Source organism: Pan troglodytes, chromosome 5 (genome assembly GCF_028858775.2).
Source record: "Pan troglodytes isolate AG18354 chromosome 5, NHGRI_mPanTro3-v2.0_pri, whole genome shotgun sequence".
NCBI lineage: Eukaryota > Metazoa > Chordata > Mammalia > Primates > Hominidae > Pan > Pan troglodytes.
The window spans coordinates 178,054,422-178,070,047 of NC_072403.2; positions in this window are offsets into that span (position 1 = coordinate 178,054,422).

Consider the following 15,626-nt stretch of genomic DNA (forward strand, 5'->3'; position numbering starts at 1 on the left):
CATCAAGGACAAGCCCGTAGTCTTGAAAGGAGGAGAGCAGGGGACAGCTAGAAAGGGTTGTAGAATCCAGAGATTTTGTGAGGATGTCAGCAGTTAGCGCAGATCTGTACGGCAAGGGACGTGAGTTAGTAACTTCAAAGAAAATGCAGATATGAGGGCGCTGGAATCGCCAATGACCCAGGGGCATTGAGGAGATGGAGAAGCTGCGCATAGAGCACAGACAGACCCGATCCTCAGGCAGGGAGCGGGGTGGGAAGACAGAGGAGCACTCTGTGTGAGTGAGTGTCTAATGGCCGAGAAGACAGATGGGCAGGGAGTGAGGGAGGCAGCTCTGCGCTGGCCCCCAGGAGTGGGGCCAGAGCTAACGCTGCAGGCTCCATTGCTTGTGATGTGTCTTTGGGCGGAAGCAAGAGGGGAGGAAGCATTGCCGGGGAGTGTGGCAGAACGCATAAGGGGACCTGGGCTGGGTCAGGCCATGTTCAGCTCTGGGCCAGGAGCATGGGGTCACTGACTCCCTCCCAGCCTGTCGATCTCCAGTCTGAGGCCAGGCTTGTGGTGGGAGGGTGGGGACGGGGTGCAGGGGACCTTGCTGTGGATGCAGCTGCTGAGAGCCCTAAAGCTTAGTTCTCTCTTTAAAAGCTGTCACTTAAAAGCTTTACATCCTCTGAATTTCAGTCCCACAAAACAAATAGGATGTCACCACATAGCATGATGGCCTTGCTTCAAGTCCTCGTGCTGAGATCACAAGCCAGGCAACTTCAAGCAAGTCGTTAACCTTTCTTCTCTATAGAGTGGGATAATGCTTCCTACAGTCCTGTCCTACTTCAGAAGGAAGCCAGGATGAAATGCGATCACGTGGAAATGCTAAGCCCGCCTTAGCGGGTTTCATTACCATGAGGTGGCGAATGGCATCATAGTGGATGCGGTGAGGGTGGGATCACTGCTGGTTACCCACGAGATGAAAATGCTTTACCCATGACGTCAGCGAGGGCTCCACAACCAACGAGCCTCCACTTACCCCTTGTTTGGTTTGCAAGTCCCCTCCACAAGCTTGGAAAGCTGTGCCATCACAGTGACAGGTCACCTGCAGAACTCATGGCCCCTCCAAACTTCTGCCTCTGACTTGATGGAAGTTTCCCAGACTGTACTGTACGGTGTCATCTCAGGCTTTTCAGAGGCCCAGAACAAAACCACGATTCTTAAGGAAGACATGCCCGCTTCAGAGCAAACCCCAGAACCCCTTAATGATTTCTCCTTTCCAGAAATCCATAATATTCTTCTTAGCCAAGATCCACCCTCTATCTGGGCACAACCTGCAGTAAAAGGTGGTTTGTGGGCAATGAAGGAAGGACATGAACCCAAGTCACCAACTGGCGTGGCTTTTATGGAACATTATTTGCCAATCCCTACCTAGGCACTTTACGTGTGTAATTTCAAATCCTTACAGCTCTAGGGTCTAGTATTATTCCCATGATAGTCCTAGGTAGATAGAAACACGAGGAATTCGAGGCTCAGAAAGTAAATTGCCCAAGGTTGCCTGGCTCATAGGATGCCGCTGAGATTGGAACCCAGTTTATTTGCCCCCACGGGCAACACTCCCTCTGTACATGGTGCACATCACAAAGAAAACTGACCAGATATCTATGTATTGCTTGGGTTATAGCCTTTAATTCATATCACAGGACTCAGAGACCTCAGGGGCCCCACTACAGGGAAGCTGGCCATTTGCTCACTGTCAGACCTACTTGGTGACCAGTGGGTGGGAATGATGATGGACCCAAAGGTGAGCGGCTCCTGGGCTGGTCCAGCCTGGCTGCCTGATTGAGCAGTTGCACTTCTCGTCTTCAGGAACTTAGACGTCCACCATGGAATCATTTTCACCATTTGGCTACTCATTCAGCTTCGCTCGGCTGCAGAATTCAGGTGGGAATGCACATTCTGACAAAGTCATGGAGAAATACGTTTCCATGGGGCCCTGGGACAGGATGTGCTAAGGTTCAAGTTCATGTTTTTCCCAGACTCTGACCACGTGCTGTGGAATGTCAGCCATGCACATTTTGGTCCATTTTATAACGTGACTTAAGGACATCAGTCAGGATTTAAGCTCCCAGACGGGCTGTGGTGATGTCATATCTAGGCCCAAACTAGCCAGCAGAGGCGAAAGATTAACTGTCCTCATTATGACCTTTATAAATTCTGGTTCATAAAACCAATAAGACACCCAGGCAGGAATGGCAGGACCATGATCACTCTCCTTGGGTGAATAAGGTCCATCTGCTTTTGGCCAGACCTCTGTGCCTTCACCAGAGGCACAGGTTAATAATCAGCAAATTAACCTGTGGCTTAGGTGCCATACATTGAACCTGGTTATTTTATGAGTTAACGTATGAAGCAAGCATGCATACGTGAGTGCACACACCCACACGCGTGGTTGTAATTGCTGTGATAACCAGCCAATCTTACAAAAACATCAATCTATTCGGGATGGAAATTTGTCATACGTTAAGACAGAAGAACATATGACTAATGTGTTGAATGAAGAATGCAACCTTTTCCATCCTTTGAAATAAAAATTTTTCAAGACATGAATCAAGATTTGTGTTAGATCCCCCCACACCCTAATATATATCACATACACATATACACACTTACACAAGAGAAGAGCAAATATGTTCTTAATCTCCCATCCAGGGAAGCTCAAAATCTCTGTGAAACAAATCTGTCTTATTTACTAATGACTTACATCTGAATAATGCTTCACAGTTTTCAAAACCTCTTCTCCAGCACCCTCTCACTGGATACTTACACAGGCCTAGTAGGAGCTGCTATCCTCATCTTTACAGGAGATGAGCTGATATTTTAAAAAATGGCGTGAAGGAAGTAGTTCCGGAGGGAATGCCTGCTGTGCGACCTTCTAGCCATGTGGCCTGCTACAGTTGTTTAACATCTTTGTATCATAATTTCCTCATCTAAAATGGGAGGACAACATCTACCCCAGTGGACTGTGGTGAGAGTTTGTCAGAAAGTACCCAGTATGTGTTTGAAAGTGGACAAGTTATTTTACTAATAAAGAAAGGGGCCCAGAGAGGGTGGGTGACCGGCGGAAGGCAGCAGCATGGGGGCGGCCACACCTGTCCTGAGAAAAGCCTCAACTCCTTCCTCTCTTGACCCCACCATCTGTCCCCTCTTGCTGGAAGGTGGTATCCCCTGCTGGCACGTCCTCCTTGACCACTCAGGCTGTGCTGCGCCTCCTCCTCTGAGCTGTGGCCATCCCTCCTTGGGCCTCTGTCCTGGCTTGGGCCAGGCAGCCGTCTCACCTGCCAAACTCTGACTGACAGCCCCTGGTCCACTGCACCTTATCGAGGTTTGAAGGAAGGAAGGAAAGGCAAGAATCCGTCAGCTAAGGTGTCAGCAGCAACATCAAAGTTCTTTGCTTTCCTGGCAGGTGATACCCATGCAATCAAAAACAGTGATTCTTTGTTTAAAATGTACAGATGTAAAGGTTTCTCTCAGCTCTCTCATTATTTTCTCTCTTTTATTGCCAAGAAATTATTCATTTTAGCTATACACTCTCCCTATAAAATTTAACCCACTTCTTCATTATCAGCCTGAAGGCAACAAGGAGCAACTTGTCAAGGTTTACCCCAAATAACTCCTGCTCCCTTGTCCTCCCTAAGCCAAGCAGCTGCAGCTTAGCATCGGGCTTCCTACAAGCCAGAAGAGGACTTAGACTCAGTCAGCCGCCAGCTCCTCATTTCATAGACACCAAAAGTGAGGTGTGGAGTGCTAAGGAACACTCGATACTCTTTTATTGTTCATAGGACTTATTTTTTTATCACTATAATTGTTTTTCTCCTGTTCTCTTTTGTGTCATTGCCAGCTTTACCACACTGTTTTTAAAATGTGGAGATGAAATCTGGGCGTAATGGTCTGAAATAGTCATCAGGTTTTAAAAAGTGCCCAGCCAATTCTACTGAGGGATGCTAGTGGAATTTACCATGAGATGAGTCACGATCTCTCTCATCATCTTCATCAACAACGGAATGCTCCCTATGTGCCAGCGAGCGTCCTAGGCACATGGGAATCAGACTTTATAAGCCCTGGTCCCTGTTATCCAGCAGTGCCCGATTTAGAAGGAGACGGCCATGTAAATACATAATTACTGGAGAGATGTGTACATGAAATCACAGCTAAAATATTCCTTAAACATTGTTTTGGCTCTGGGTACACAGATGGACCCACTTAATGATGAGAAAGGTGCATAAGGGGCTATAAAGGTGGGAGTGAGACCCTGCGTGAGAAAATCAAGGAGCACTTTATAAAGAAGACATGACCGTGCTTGTTAAAGGAGGAGGAGAAGCTCAGCAGGCAGACAGGAGAAGGAAGGGTGCCAGGGGAGAGAGGCATCAAGCCTTCAGTTGGGTGGGAGCGGCAAATGGCCAGGTGATGGGGAAGGGGCAAATAAAGGGGCCTTTGGCCAAACTTGACCCTGACGGCCATCCAGGTGCCTTACAGGGCACAGTGCAGATGTGATATATTTTAGAAGAAGCAATATAGAGATTGTATTTTAAACATGTGAACCTGCAAGGGGAAACCAGAGTTGTCCAAGTGAGAGATGGTGAGGACTGGAATTAAGGCAACCACAGCAGGGAAGAGGTAGGTGCCCCGAGGAGAGGGACGGCGAGGAGGTGGGATTTACGCAACTGTCCAGAAAAGTGATGGCCCCAAGTTTCCAGGTTGGGTAGCATTCTGAATGGTGTGGCCATCTCCCTATACAGAGGAGACACTGGTGGGGCAGACACAAGGTGAACTGTGCTCTTGATGAGTCTGGGGTATAAATCGGGGGTAGTGGCAGGTGTACAGCAGGGCACTGAACACGGGAATACGGAGCTGAAGATAACTCTGGAGCGAAAATCACCACAATTCTGTCAAAATGAGGGCGAGACTGCATTCCAATCTAGATCCTAAGGTTTTCCTGGGATTTGATACCCTACAACTTCACACTCCTGCCCTAATACTGGAATCCTTACCTTTGTATTTCTTTGTCACTCAGCACACTTCTGGCTATTATGCTGCTCGGAAAATATAAAATTCAATAGTGGCTTTGGGTTTATCCTTGCAACTAAAAAATTGTGTCTACATTTAGAAATGCCTGGGCCTATGCGAGTCTGAGTTTGATCATAAGTACTAATACAGAGCCATGTGCTGACTTTTCAATACTCTCCACAAGGTAATATGTAGCTGGGGCTCTGCCTGATTGCAGCCAACAGCACTGAAGACAGCCCAGGAGCTGCTGAGTAAACTGGAACAAGCCATGGTGGATGTCACAGAGGCTTCTGATCCTTTTGTGAGTTTTGGTCACAGCTACATAAAACATTCAGTAAACTATATTATTAGGGGTGAACTGTGGATCCTGTTCCATTGTATTTAATACATAGATTTAGGGGGAATCACAGTCATCGGAAAACATCACTAAACACCTCCACACACATCTTTCTTCAGATCAGAGAACTACAAAGTTGGGACTTCATCTTCCAAGTAATTGTAATCTAACACATTTGAACTTCAATAATGCCTCCTCGAAAACCAAGTGGTTGAGGAAGCAGTGGGGATGTAGAGATGCAATGTCTGCAGAAAGAGTGGAAAAGTGGCCTCCCCACAGGGCTCATAATGGAGCTTAGGAAAGTCAGGTCACTGTGAGTTACTTTTAAAGGCTGTAGACCCCTTGTTTCCTATGCTCTTCACAGAGAGAGCATTCAGATTCGGAGGTGAGGCTTTTCCAGCCCAGTGTGAATTCACGTGACCCCCTGCTCATTTTTGCATTGCATTTTGCCTCCTGACCATGTGTCTCGCTGTAGCCTACTGCATGTTCTTATGTCTGTGACCGTTACTCAACTGTGGGCCCTGGACGTGAGGGACAACATGCAGTGTTCCAGGCCTCGCAGCCCAGCTCGTGGAAGATGCTTAAAAAACAACTGGGTGGGAAGCCCACTTGCTTTTCTGTCATCATGCAGTGAATATCGAGTCCACTGCTTTGCCTCATGGACTCAGAAACAACTCTTCACAATTTAACAAACATCCATTGAATCCTTGGTACAATTTTTGCAAAGCCTTGTTCTCATGGCAAGATGCAAAGAGAATAAACAAGCATTGTCCCTGGCCTCACGGTGCATGCACTAAGTAAAGGAGGTGAACCTTGTCCCCAAATAATAATGCATGTATTTATTTCATTGTGGTTATTCATGTGTTTATATTCTGATTTTATGCCAAAAGAGATTTCAGGTAGCTTACAAAACTGCACACAATAAGTCAAGAGAAAATAAAATATAAAATAAATAGATGAAAAAATCTACACAAAGGAGAAAGAGGGAGGAAAAACAAGATGAAACTGGAAATGAGGGTAATACACTAAGTTGTTGCCATAAGATCCTCTAAATTTTTTAAAGAAGAGACAGAAATTTGACTGCTAAGCTTCTAGAAATGAGTGAGAAGAGGGAACTACAATTATCTGGGGTGCCAAGTGCTCGCCGTATATGGAAGGGTACAACTGATTCCTAGAGATGCCCTGGGCTTTGATTCTCACCCCTATGCCTGTGTCAGACCCTGCAATATTTGAGACAAAGGGAATCTTGACTCTAAACAAATAAATACAAATTATTGGCCAGGCACAGTGGTTCACACCTGTAATCTTAACTTTGGGAGGCCGAGGCAGGTGGATCACCTGACCTCAGGAGTTCCAGACCAGCCTGGCCATCATGGTGAAACCCCACCTCTACTAAAAATACAAACATTGGCCGGCTGTGGTGGTGCATGCCTGTAATCCCAGCTCCTTGGGAGGCTGAGGCAAGAGAATCACTTGAAACCGGGAGGCAAAGGTTGCAGTGAGCCAAGACTGTGCCACTGCACTCCAGCCTGAGCAACAGGAGCAGGAAACTCTGTCTCAAAAAAAAATTTGTTTAACTGTCAGAAATTTTGAACACCATTCGTATCTATCGTTTTTTTCCTAAATGATCAAAAATCATTTCAAAAACAAATACTGCATAAGGAAAAGATGATTTGAATAAAGAAATAGCATATGTACATGAGAGATGCAGGACAGAAAATAGAGAAGTGTCTCGGGCATTTTCCTTGGGTAATACACATCTATCTTTTAATTCTTAGACATGGGCTTCAACCTTGCTTTTGAGATAGCCCTGTGATTGCTCTATGACTATTTTCCCAGTCTCTAATCAACTTTCATGAATTTATACACAGGAGAAGTGATTCCCATGTTTCATTTGATGTGTAAATAGATGGGTAGCTGTTTTCACCACAAACTCTGCCTCCTCTTGGGTTTCACAATAGCACTCCCCAAAATTGCACTCTGCTAACCTTCCTGTAAGACATCACACCTCTGTTAATATTAAACACACACAGAGCAGCTCTGGTGTCGATGCTGAGCAGTGAAGCATCACACAGAAAGATGTCCAAGGTTAGGAGACAATGTGGGTGAAAGACACTGATCATCATACAAAATATGTAGGGAAGTGGCACAGAAAGGTTGGTATTACGTGAGTTGGTCGGTGGCAGTGCCCCTCCTCCATCAGGGAATGACAGAGATGCCTGCTCTTAGGAGAGTATTGGAGAAACTAGGAGAAGATGACTCATCAAGAGGCATGATATTAGCGAGGAGTATTGTGCAGGATTCACCAGCATGCCTATGCAAAATGTCAGGTTTAAATGAAACCATTGCAGGTCATTGTATTTTACACAGTATTGACATCAAACCCATCGGACTGTGGTGGATGGCGTCACTCACATTTGCTGTAACACAAGCAGCTCATCTTAGTGCCATTTTAAAACAATGTCACCATGAAGCCACCACTACCACCCACTATCACAATGGGGGTCTCTTACCTACATGGATTTCTAGAAAATGGGCCAAACATTTTCAACATGCTAATTTTCTTTTGACCAAGGAGGAACAAAATCAGACATGCAGCTCCAAAATGTTCACCATGTGAGGCGTCATGACTCAGACAGAGAGAGATTTCATGTGATTCTTTAAGTGACCTACCCTGACCAAGTGACATGGAAAACTTCAGCTGTGTCTAACTGGGGCTTCCTTGTAAACCAGGGATTTTAAAATGTTTTGAAGATGATTAACAGATCAAAAAGGAAAACACATAAGATTATATCTATGAGCAAAAAAGACATGTGATAAATTTTTATCTCTAACATCTACTCTTGATTAAAAGGAAAATGATCAGTAAAGTCCTGAGGCAAAGACAGAGAAGGCAGAAGGCAGAGCCTGTAGGGCCCCACTGACCGCGCTGCGGGCTTGAACCTGCACCCTGTGGTCAATGGGAATCCATCTTAAGGTTGAATGCAGCACTCTGTTGGTACCAGGTTTGCACTTAAGAATCATCACCCTGATGAAACCTCCCTGTCTCTACCCAAAGCCAGCACTATGATGAGTGAAAAACAAAAGAAGCATTCCCATAAAGTCTTCATCATTGTCCTCATTTAATGACGTTCTGGAAGCATTTGACAATGCCATCAGATGAGAAAGACATGAGGTATAACGTTTGGAAAAGGAAAGTAAAATTACCCTTCTGCAAATCATGTTATGAAGAACTACCTGAGGTACCTGAGAAAATAATATGAAGAACAAATGTAAGTAACAGAAATCAATAAGGTGGTGGAGTACAAATTAGCTTTCAAACTTCCTCTTCCCCTGACAAGATAAGCAGCTCCGCCAAAGATAGAGGAGGAGGGTGGTGGCTCAGGTGTCACAGCCTGGAGGGGGTAGGGACAGTGTCCTCACTGGGGAGGGCGTGGCAGCGGTTATGAGATTGGCTACACCCAGACAATTGTTCAAATAAGACACAGCTGTAGCTATAGCGATGGAGGAGAAGAGAGGTACAAACACTAACAAGGAGAAACTAGAAGTAGCCCAGTGGTACTGGGTGAAATGAAGGTGTTGATACGAATTCCTGGTTTTGACTATATTAGGCTGGCGCAAAAGTAATTGCGGTTTTTGCCATTAATGACCAAAACCGCAATTACTTTTGCACCAACCTAATAGATTAAATACAGAAAAAAATACAGCTATAAATGCATTTGTATATGTACACGTCTCATCTCTAAACAGAGAGAGATCGAGATAGAAATGTATACATCGAAAGACACAGAAGCCACCCTGAAGGAACTCCGACTGCCCAAACCTGGGACAATTTAAGCTTCAAAGTAAATTAAATAATGTGTTATAAACCATTGAATAAAATAGGAAACCATAAGTCCATACTCATGTAAATCAGCAAGTGAATAATTGAAGAAGTTTGGAGAAAAAGAAAATGTTTACATGATTTCAGAGTAGCTACTCCCAAATTCCTTCATAATGACAAAGGGAAAGAGTGTAATTTTACAGTGGAGACTGTTGGAAGACACTAACTTAAGCTAGTGACCAAGTGGTCAAAGTAAACACCGTCAGTAATGGGACAAATGGACACAGCATCATTTTTATGATATTTCCCCCAGCAGGCATCACTTCGATCTAACCATGAGTATATAACAAAACAGACTCAAACCAAGAGACAATCTTTAAAATCATTTGCTCAAAATCTTCAAAAACACAAGTCATGGAAGCCCACGAAAGACTGAGAAGTTGCTCCAGACTGAAGGAAACCAAAGAGACAAATGCTATGTGTGGTTCTGGAACAGATCTTTTTTGCTATCAAAGATGTTATTAGAACAACTGACAAAACCTGAATGAGATTTGAAGATTAGATGGTAGAGATGTACCACGATTATTTTCCTGATTTTGGTAGTTGTAAGGTGATCAATGTAAGAGAATGTCTTGGTGTGTAGAAAATGCACACTAAATTATTTGGGGTAATGGTTCAGAAAAAAAAAATTTCTACTGCACATGCAGGTTTTATATAAGTTTGAGATCATTTCAAAATTTAAATATCTGTTTTTAAAAATATCCATAACGGTTATCATATATTAAAAAACTGTTTAAAAGATTTAATAGAAGAAATGACTCCATTTATAAGTTCAATAAAAAGGTAAACATAGCTAAAGATAAACTTAGAGGAAAGAAGCCATATCTATATGAAGAAAACTTTGAAACACTACCGAATTAAACAAAAGATTTATTTCTTGTTATATATCTTTTTGTCTTTTGAATTTTTGCCAATTGCATTTATTTTTTATTTAAGAATAAATCAATAGAATTACAACAACAAAAACAGTGCGTTGGAGAAAGTATTATCAGAACATGAATTGGATCCCATTATTCTGATAATGAAAAAAAAATTTTTCAGCCTGGCGCAGTGACTCACACCTGTAATCCCAGCACTTTGGGAGGCCAAGGCAGGTGGATTACTGAGATCAGGAATTCGAGACCCAGCCTGGCCAACATGGCAAAGCCCCGTCTCTACTAAAAATACAAAAATTAGCTGGGTGTGGTGGCCGGCACCTGTAATCCCAATTACTCGGAAGGCTGAGGCAGGAGAATCTCTTGAACCTGGGAGGCAGAGGTTGCAGTGAGCCTAGATTGCACCATTGCACTCCAGCCTAGGCAACAGAGGGAAACAAAAAAAAAAAAGGAAACTTCCAATTTGCTTTTTGAACCTAGTAGAAATTGCTATAAAGAAATCACTGTTAAATTTTTTTAAAATGGCACAGAAATGGATTCTGATTGTTAAATACATGATTGAACATGATGGAGACCCCTCATTGACTCGTGAGCACCTCAAGCTGGAAGTTCAAGGCCATCCATGATTCAATTCATTCAAGCTTAGGAGAAATGATTCACTCCCTTCCAGAAACCTCTGCAACACACTGGATGACCTCACTTAAGGGCTCATGCCACACCTTCTTACCTTCCTATAAGACTGAAAATTCCTTCAGGGCTGGGAAAATAAACTCGTGCCCATCATCCATTGCCACTTTCTGGGTCTTTGCACACAGGAAACATGTGACTGTGCGACTGTACGTTTCATTTTCATTTCTCTCTTGGTCCAAACTCAGGCCCAGACTGTCAAAAGTGCCTTGCCAATTAAGAACCAAGTTTTACGTATGTATTTTACTGAAGATGGGAGAAAAAGAAGAAGCAAAACAATAGTAATTTATTGCTTCTGATTTTTCAAAAGAGAATGCAAAAGTTTAAATCTTCAGGCCTGGGATTGGAAGCGGTACTGCAAACCACAACCGTTCCAGACATTTCCAAAGATAACTTGGCATTAATTTTGAAAACTGGCATTTTGGCAGCCACAGAGCTTTTATTTATTTATTTTATTATTTTTACCTCTGTACCTGTGAAATCTAGGCCACCCAGATTTCACTCTTGAAGGGGAAAATAAAGAACTGTATGTACCCATGGCGTTGACTTGGGCTTCACTTTAAACCTGTTAAAGTATAGAATGAGGAGTGATACCTGACACAGTAGCAATCACAGCATAAATAACAGAGGCTGCAGTCCAGCCTCCTGGGGTGTGAGGGGGTGAAAGAAAAGGTACACGCTGTAACAAAGGAAGCCTGAAAGAATCTCACTTAAAGAAAATACATAATTACTCCCCAAGCACATTGGAATAAGGATTGAGAATTAGGTGTGAAAAGTTTTAAGAGCATAAAAATGATTTTAGAAAGGAGAGTGCACCTTTCACTCTGTGGTAGAAGGTGGGGAACATTCTGTTCTGCTGGCCGGGATGGAGCTGCTGGGAAGTGAGAACTTGCGGTACCAGCAGGGTGGCCACCTGCGCAGGTGGACGGGGATTCTGCCCCTGGGTCCTCCACACTCTCTCTGCTGGCCACCGGCACCCAGTATGGCTCTCTTGTCTTCCTCTCCTCTCACCCTACCCTGCCAGGTGGTATGACCTGTGGCTGAGATGTGTCCCAGTCTCTGTCACGAAAAAAAATTATTTGTGAAACACCTACTCTACTTATTCCCCGAAGAATAACTGAGACAAAGAGTTGGTTGTACCCTTAAAATGTGTTCAATCCAGCTGGGGAGACACAGCGCACCCAAGCAGCTTTAGACACTGTCAGCCAGCAGGGACAGTGATGACAGGAGGCTCCAGTGGCACTGAGGCTCGGGTGCTGAGATGGGGGTGGGTGCCCCTTCAGTGAACAAAGGAGGCTGAGAGCCCTTTAAGGGACAACCCTTCATCCAAAGCAACTGGCTTCAATTAATTAAATAATGTATTATTTTTCGCCAAGAGGCCAGAAGAATTCTGACATTGGTGCTCTGTTTATTGTGACCAAGATACCTGTAAAATATGGTCTCGGCCAGGGATTTTATTACTGTTTTCACTCACAATAAAAAATGTGTTTGACAAGAGTACCAAATACACACACACACAAGTCCCTCTACAACACCAGCTCATTCCTTTCTCCCCTCCATTCCCACCCTCTCTCCTTCTCTCTTCTCCCCTTCCCCTCACCGTCTCCCTCCCCTTCTCTTCCATTCCATTCAGTTGCTTAAAAACATAGTTAGGACTCACTAAAAATAAATTGATTTCATAGCTCACAAATAGGTTGCTCTCCATAATTCAAAAAAATACTGCTTGAGCCCAATCCGAAATGTGATGGAGGCTGGGCACAGTGGTTCATGCCTGTAATCCCAGCATTTTAGGAGGCCGAGGCTGGCAGATCACATGAGGTCAGGAGTTCGAGACCAGCCTGGCCAACATGGCAAAACCCTGTCTCTGATAAAAATGTAAAAATTAGCCAGGCATAGTGGCAGATGCCTGTAATCCCAGCTACTTGGGAGGCAGGAGAACCACTTGAACCCGGGAGGCGGAGGTGGCAGTGAGCCAAGACTGCATCATTGCACTCCAGCCTGGGTGAAAAGAGTGAAATTCCGCCTCAAAAAAAATAAAAATAAAATAAAAAAGTGATGGAATTGAGGTCTCTTAGGATCCCTGCATATGTTTTGTGAGTGAAAGATAAAAGGAAGTTTTATTGAAGTTAGTTGAGATTGACTAAGGAATGTATTACATTAACAAAAGCTTAAAATCTTTTTTATGAAAAAAAAAATTCTGAAGAAAGACTCAGTTGTTCCTGGCAGTCTGAAGATGCCTGTGATCGCTGAAGAGGCCCCAGGGAAGAGGCAGACAGATGAGAAGCACCGCCGCGTGGGCCCCAGACTGGCCCATCCCAAACAAGGGGTGAGGTCAGGACGTCGCAGGAATATCCAGACAGATGTGAAATGGCTGGACCGCAGCAGTGTTCATTTATGAATACAGTAACGTAGCTTTGCATGTAAAGTTTTTTTATTCCTTTATCACAATTCATCTTCTTTGATACTTGGGCAATTTCTTTCTTCAATAACATGCAGAATTTCTTAACAAAACTAAAGCATTTTGCATAAAAATTACCCACCTTGTGCACCAGTCATTGTCTGAAGCAAGATAGTTTTATCCTTATATTTTCTATCATCTACAAAGTACCATTTGAATCAGTCCATTAAATTATTAAATTCACTTTAAATAATGCTAAACATATCAAGTTTGAAATTGCCTTCTCATACTGTATACTGATATCACTAGTAGCTAGAGGAGAGCTTCTTATCAATGCAGATATGTAGAGTTTTATTTCTTTACATCTTTCCTCCTCTTTCATCCATACATTTTTGACAAGTGGCAACTTTCACAAATGTATGTCTCTATTCCATCAGAAAATGGTCATGGGCCTTCTACACAACTAGTGACTCCAAAGACTGCAAGAATGTGCATGAAACAAATCTCTTCTCTAGAATCCTTCAGGCTAATGGGAGAAAGAGGGATCTAAAAATGATTGGAACAATCCTCATGCACCAGGGGGTATAGTAAGTGCCTGGCACGCCACCCAGAGCCCTGGAGTCCTGGAGGAAAGAACCTGTCTGCCCCTTGTGGGGATGGCCATACTTCCTGGAGAAGGTAGAAATTCACAAGGGCCTCCAAGGATGCTTAAGGCCTACACAAAGACATAGTGGAGAATGGGAGTTCTGGAAGAGAAGATATCATAAGCAATAATTGAAAGTAAGTATCAATTTTGCTGAATGATAAAGAGTGCAGAACCTGATGGACATAAGATATTAAGACTTTACCAGTTGATAGAGCATTGCACATCTGTTTTACATCTCATTGGTACCTTCTCTGGGACCACAGTATGCTAGATTCTATTGCTGAAGGAGAACATTTGTACTAAATTTTACTAGACAATAAAAGAAACATTGGCAAGTTCCCTACAGCCAGAAAGGACAGCAATGGTGCCACCTTTACCCAGTGAGAGGGATCTGGCAGGAGGAACAGAGGGTGACTGTCGTGCCTCTCTGCACAGTTTTCTCTTGAACTTTCTTCTAGGAACACACCTGCCCTATCTATAGAAATGGGAGTGTCTGCCTTTGGGATATTTTGGCTGGGTTAACCGGGACAAGGTACTCTTTCCTGGCTGTGCAGGGATTGTGAGGGTGTGACCTTGAGCTGCCCTTCATCTCATTGTCTGAGAGAACAATGGAGGCAGGAGAAGGAGCCTGGGTCCAGACCCTGGAGGTGGCTGCTTTCTGTACACTCCTCTGCTGTGGCCTCTCCCCAGGACTTGCTGATAAACCGCCTTTCACTTAAGTTTATTCTCTTTGCGTGTTGCCACGTGCAACTGAGACTGACTGAGAGCCGGGAGGTATTCAGGCTACCTGGGGAGCTCTTCTAAAAGTCTCCCTTAGCCTTTCTCTATAAAGCTTTTGATTCACCCTAACTCAAGGGAAAAATTCCATTAAAAAGACAATTTATTCCAGGTGCAGTGGCTCATGCCTGTAATCCCACCATTTTGGGAGACAGAAGTGGGTGATTAGTTGGGCTCAAGAGTTCGAGACCAGGCTGGGCAAGACATAGCAAGACCTCATCTCTATTAAAAATTTTTTTTAAAGGGGAACTCAATCATTCAGTCCCACATTCATTCAACAAAAAGTTTAAGAGCACTTAACATTTGCCAGGCTTTAGTCCAACTGCTAGAGGTACACAGGAAGAAAGCACAAAGAAGTTTCCAACTTTAATGAGAATATATTTTCATGGGGAGAGGCAGACAATAAAAGTAAGCAAAATAAGAAATTATCAGATGACACTTTGTTCTATGAGTTAAATGAAACACCCTCACTATGACTAGCAAGGCTATGCCTGTTCCTGAGACACCATGTGTCCAGCACTTAGCTTAGTGGATACTTGGCACATTTTTGATGTCTAGAATAGAATGGAATAGAAATATTTGTAGGGACACAGGATAACCCTCATGGATTTTCCTTTTTAAGTTCAAAGTCTAACTTGTTTTTTAACGACATTGCGTGTGGGTAGAGCTGTTCCCAGCACCTCTCTTGGATTTAATGAAATCTTGTAATTGACAACATTTCACTTCCATGTTGTAATTCTTTTGCATTGTATTTTAGACAATCAAATAATGATGATCTTACAAATCTTAGAATCAGAGACTGAACAACAAAAATGGGAGAAAGTAGGCAAATAAAGAACCTGCTATTGAGCATAGAGGGGTATGGATAAAATTAGCATGTTGTCAGTTAGGTATAGATTTTTCTTGTATGCCATGACAAATTTATCTTCTCCATATACATTTTGACATTCATAATGAAGCTAAAAAAGACTCCTTTT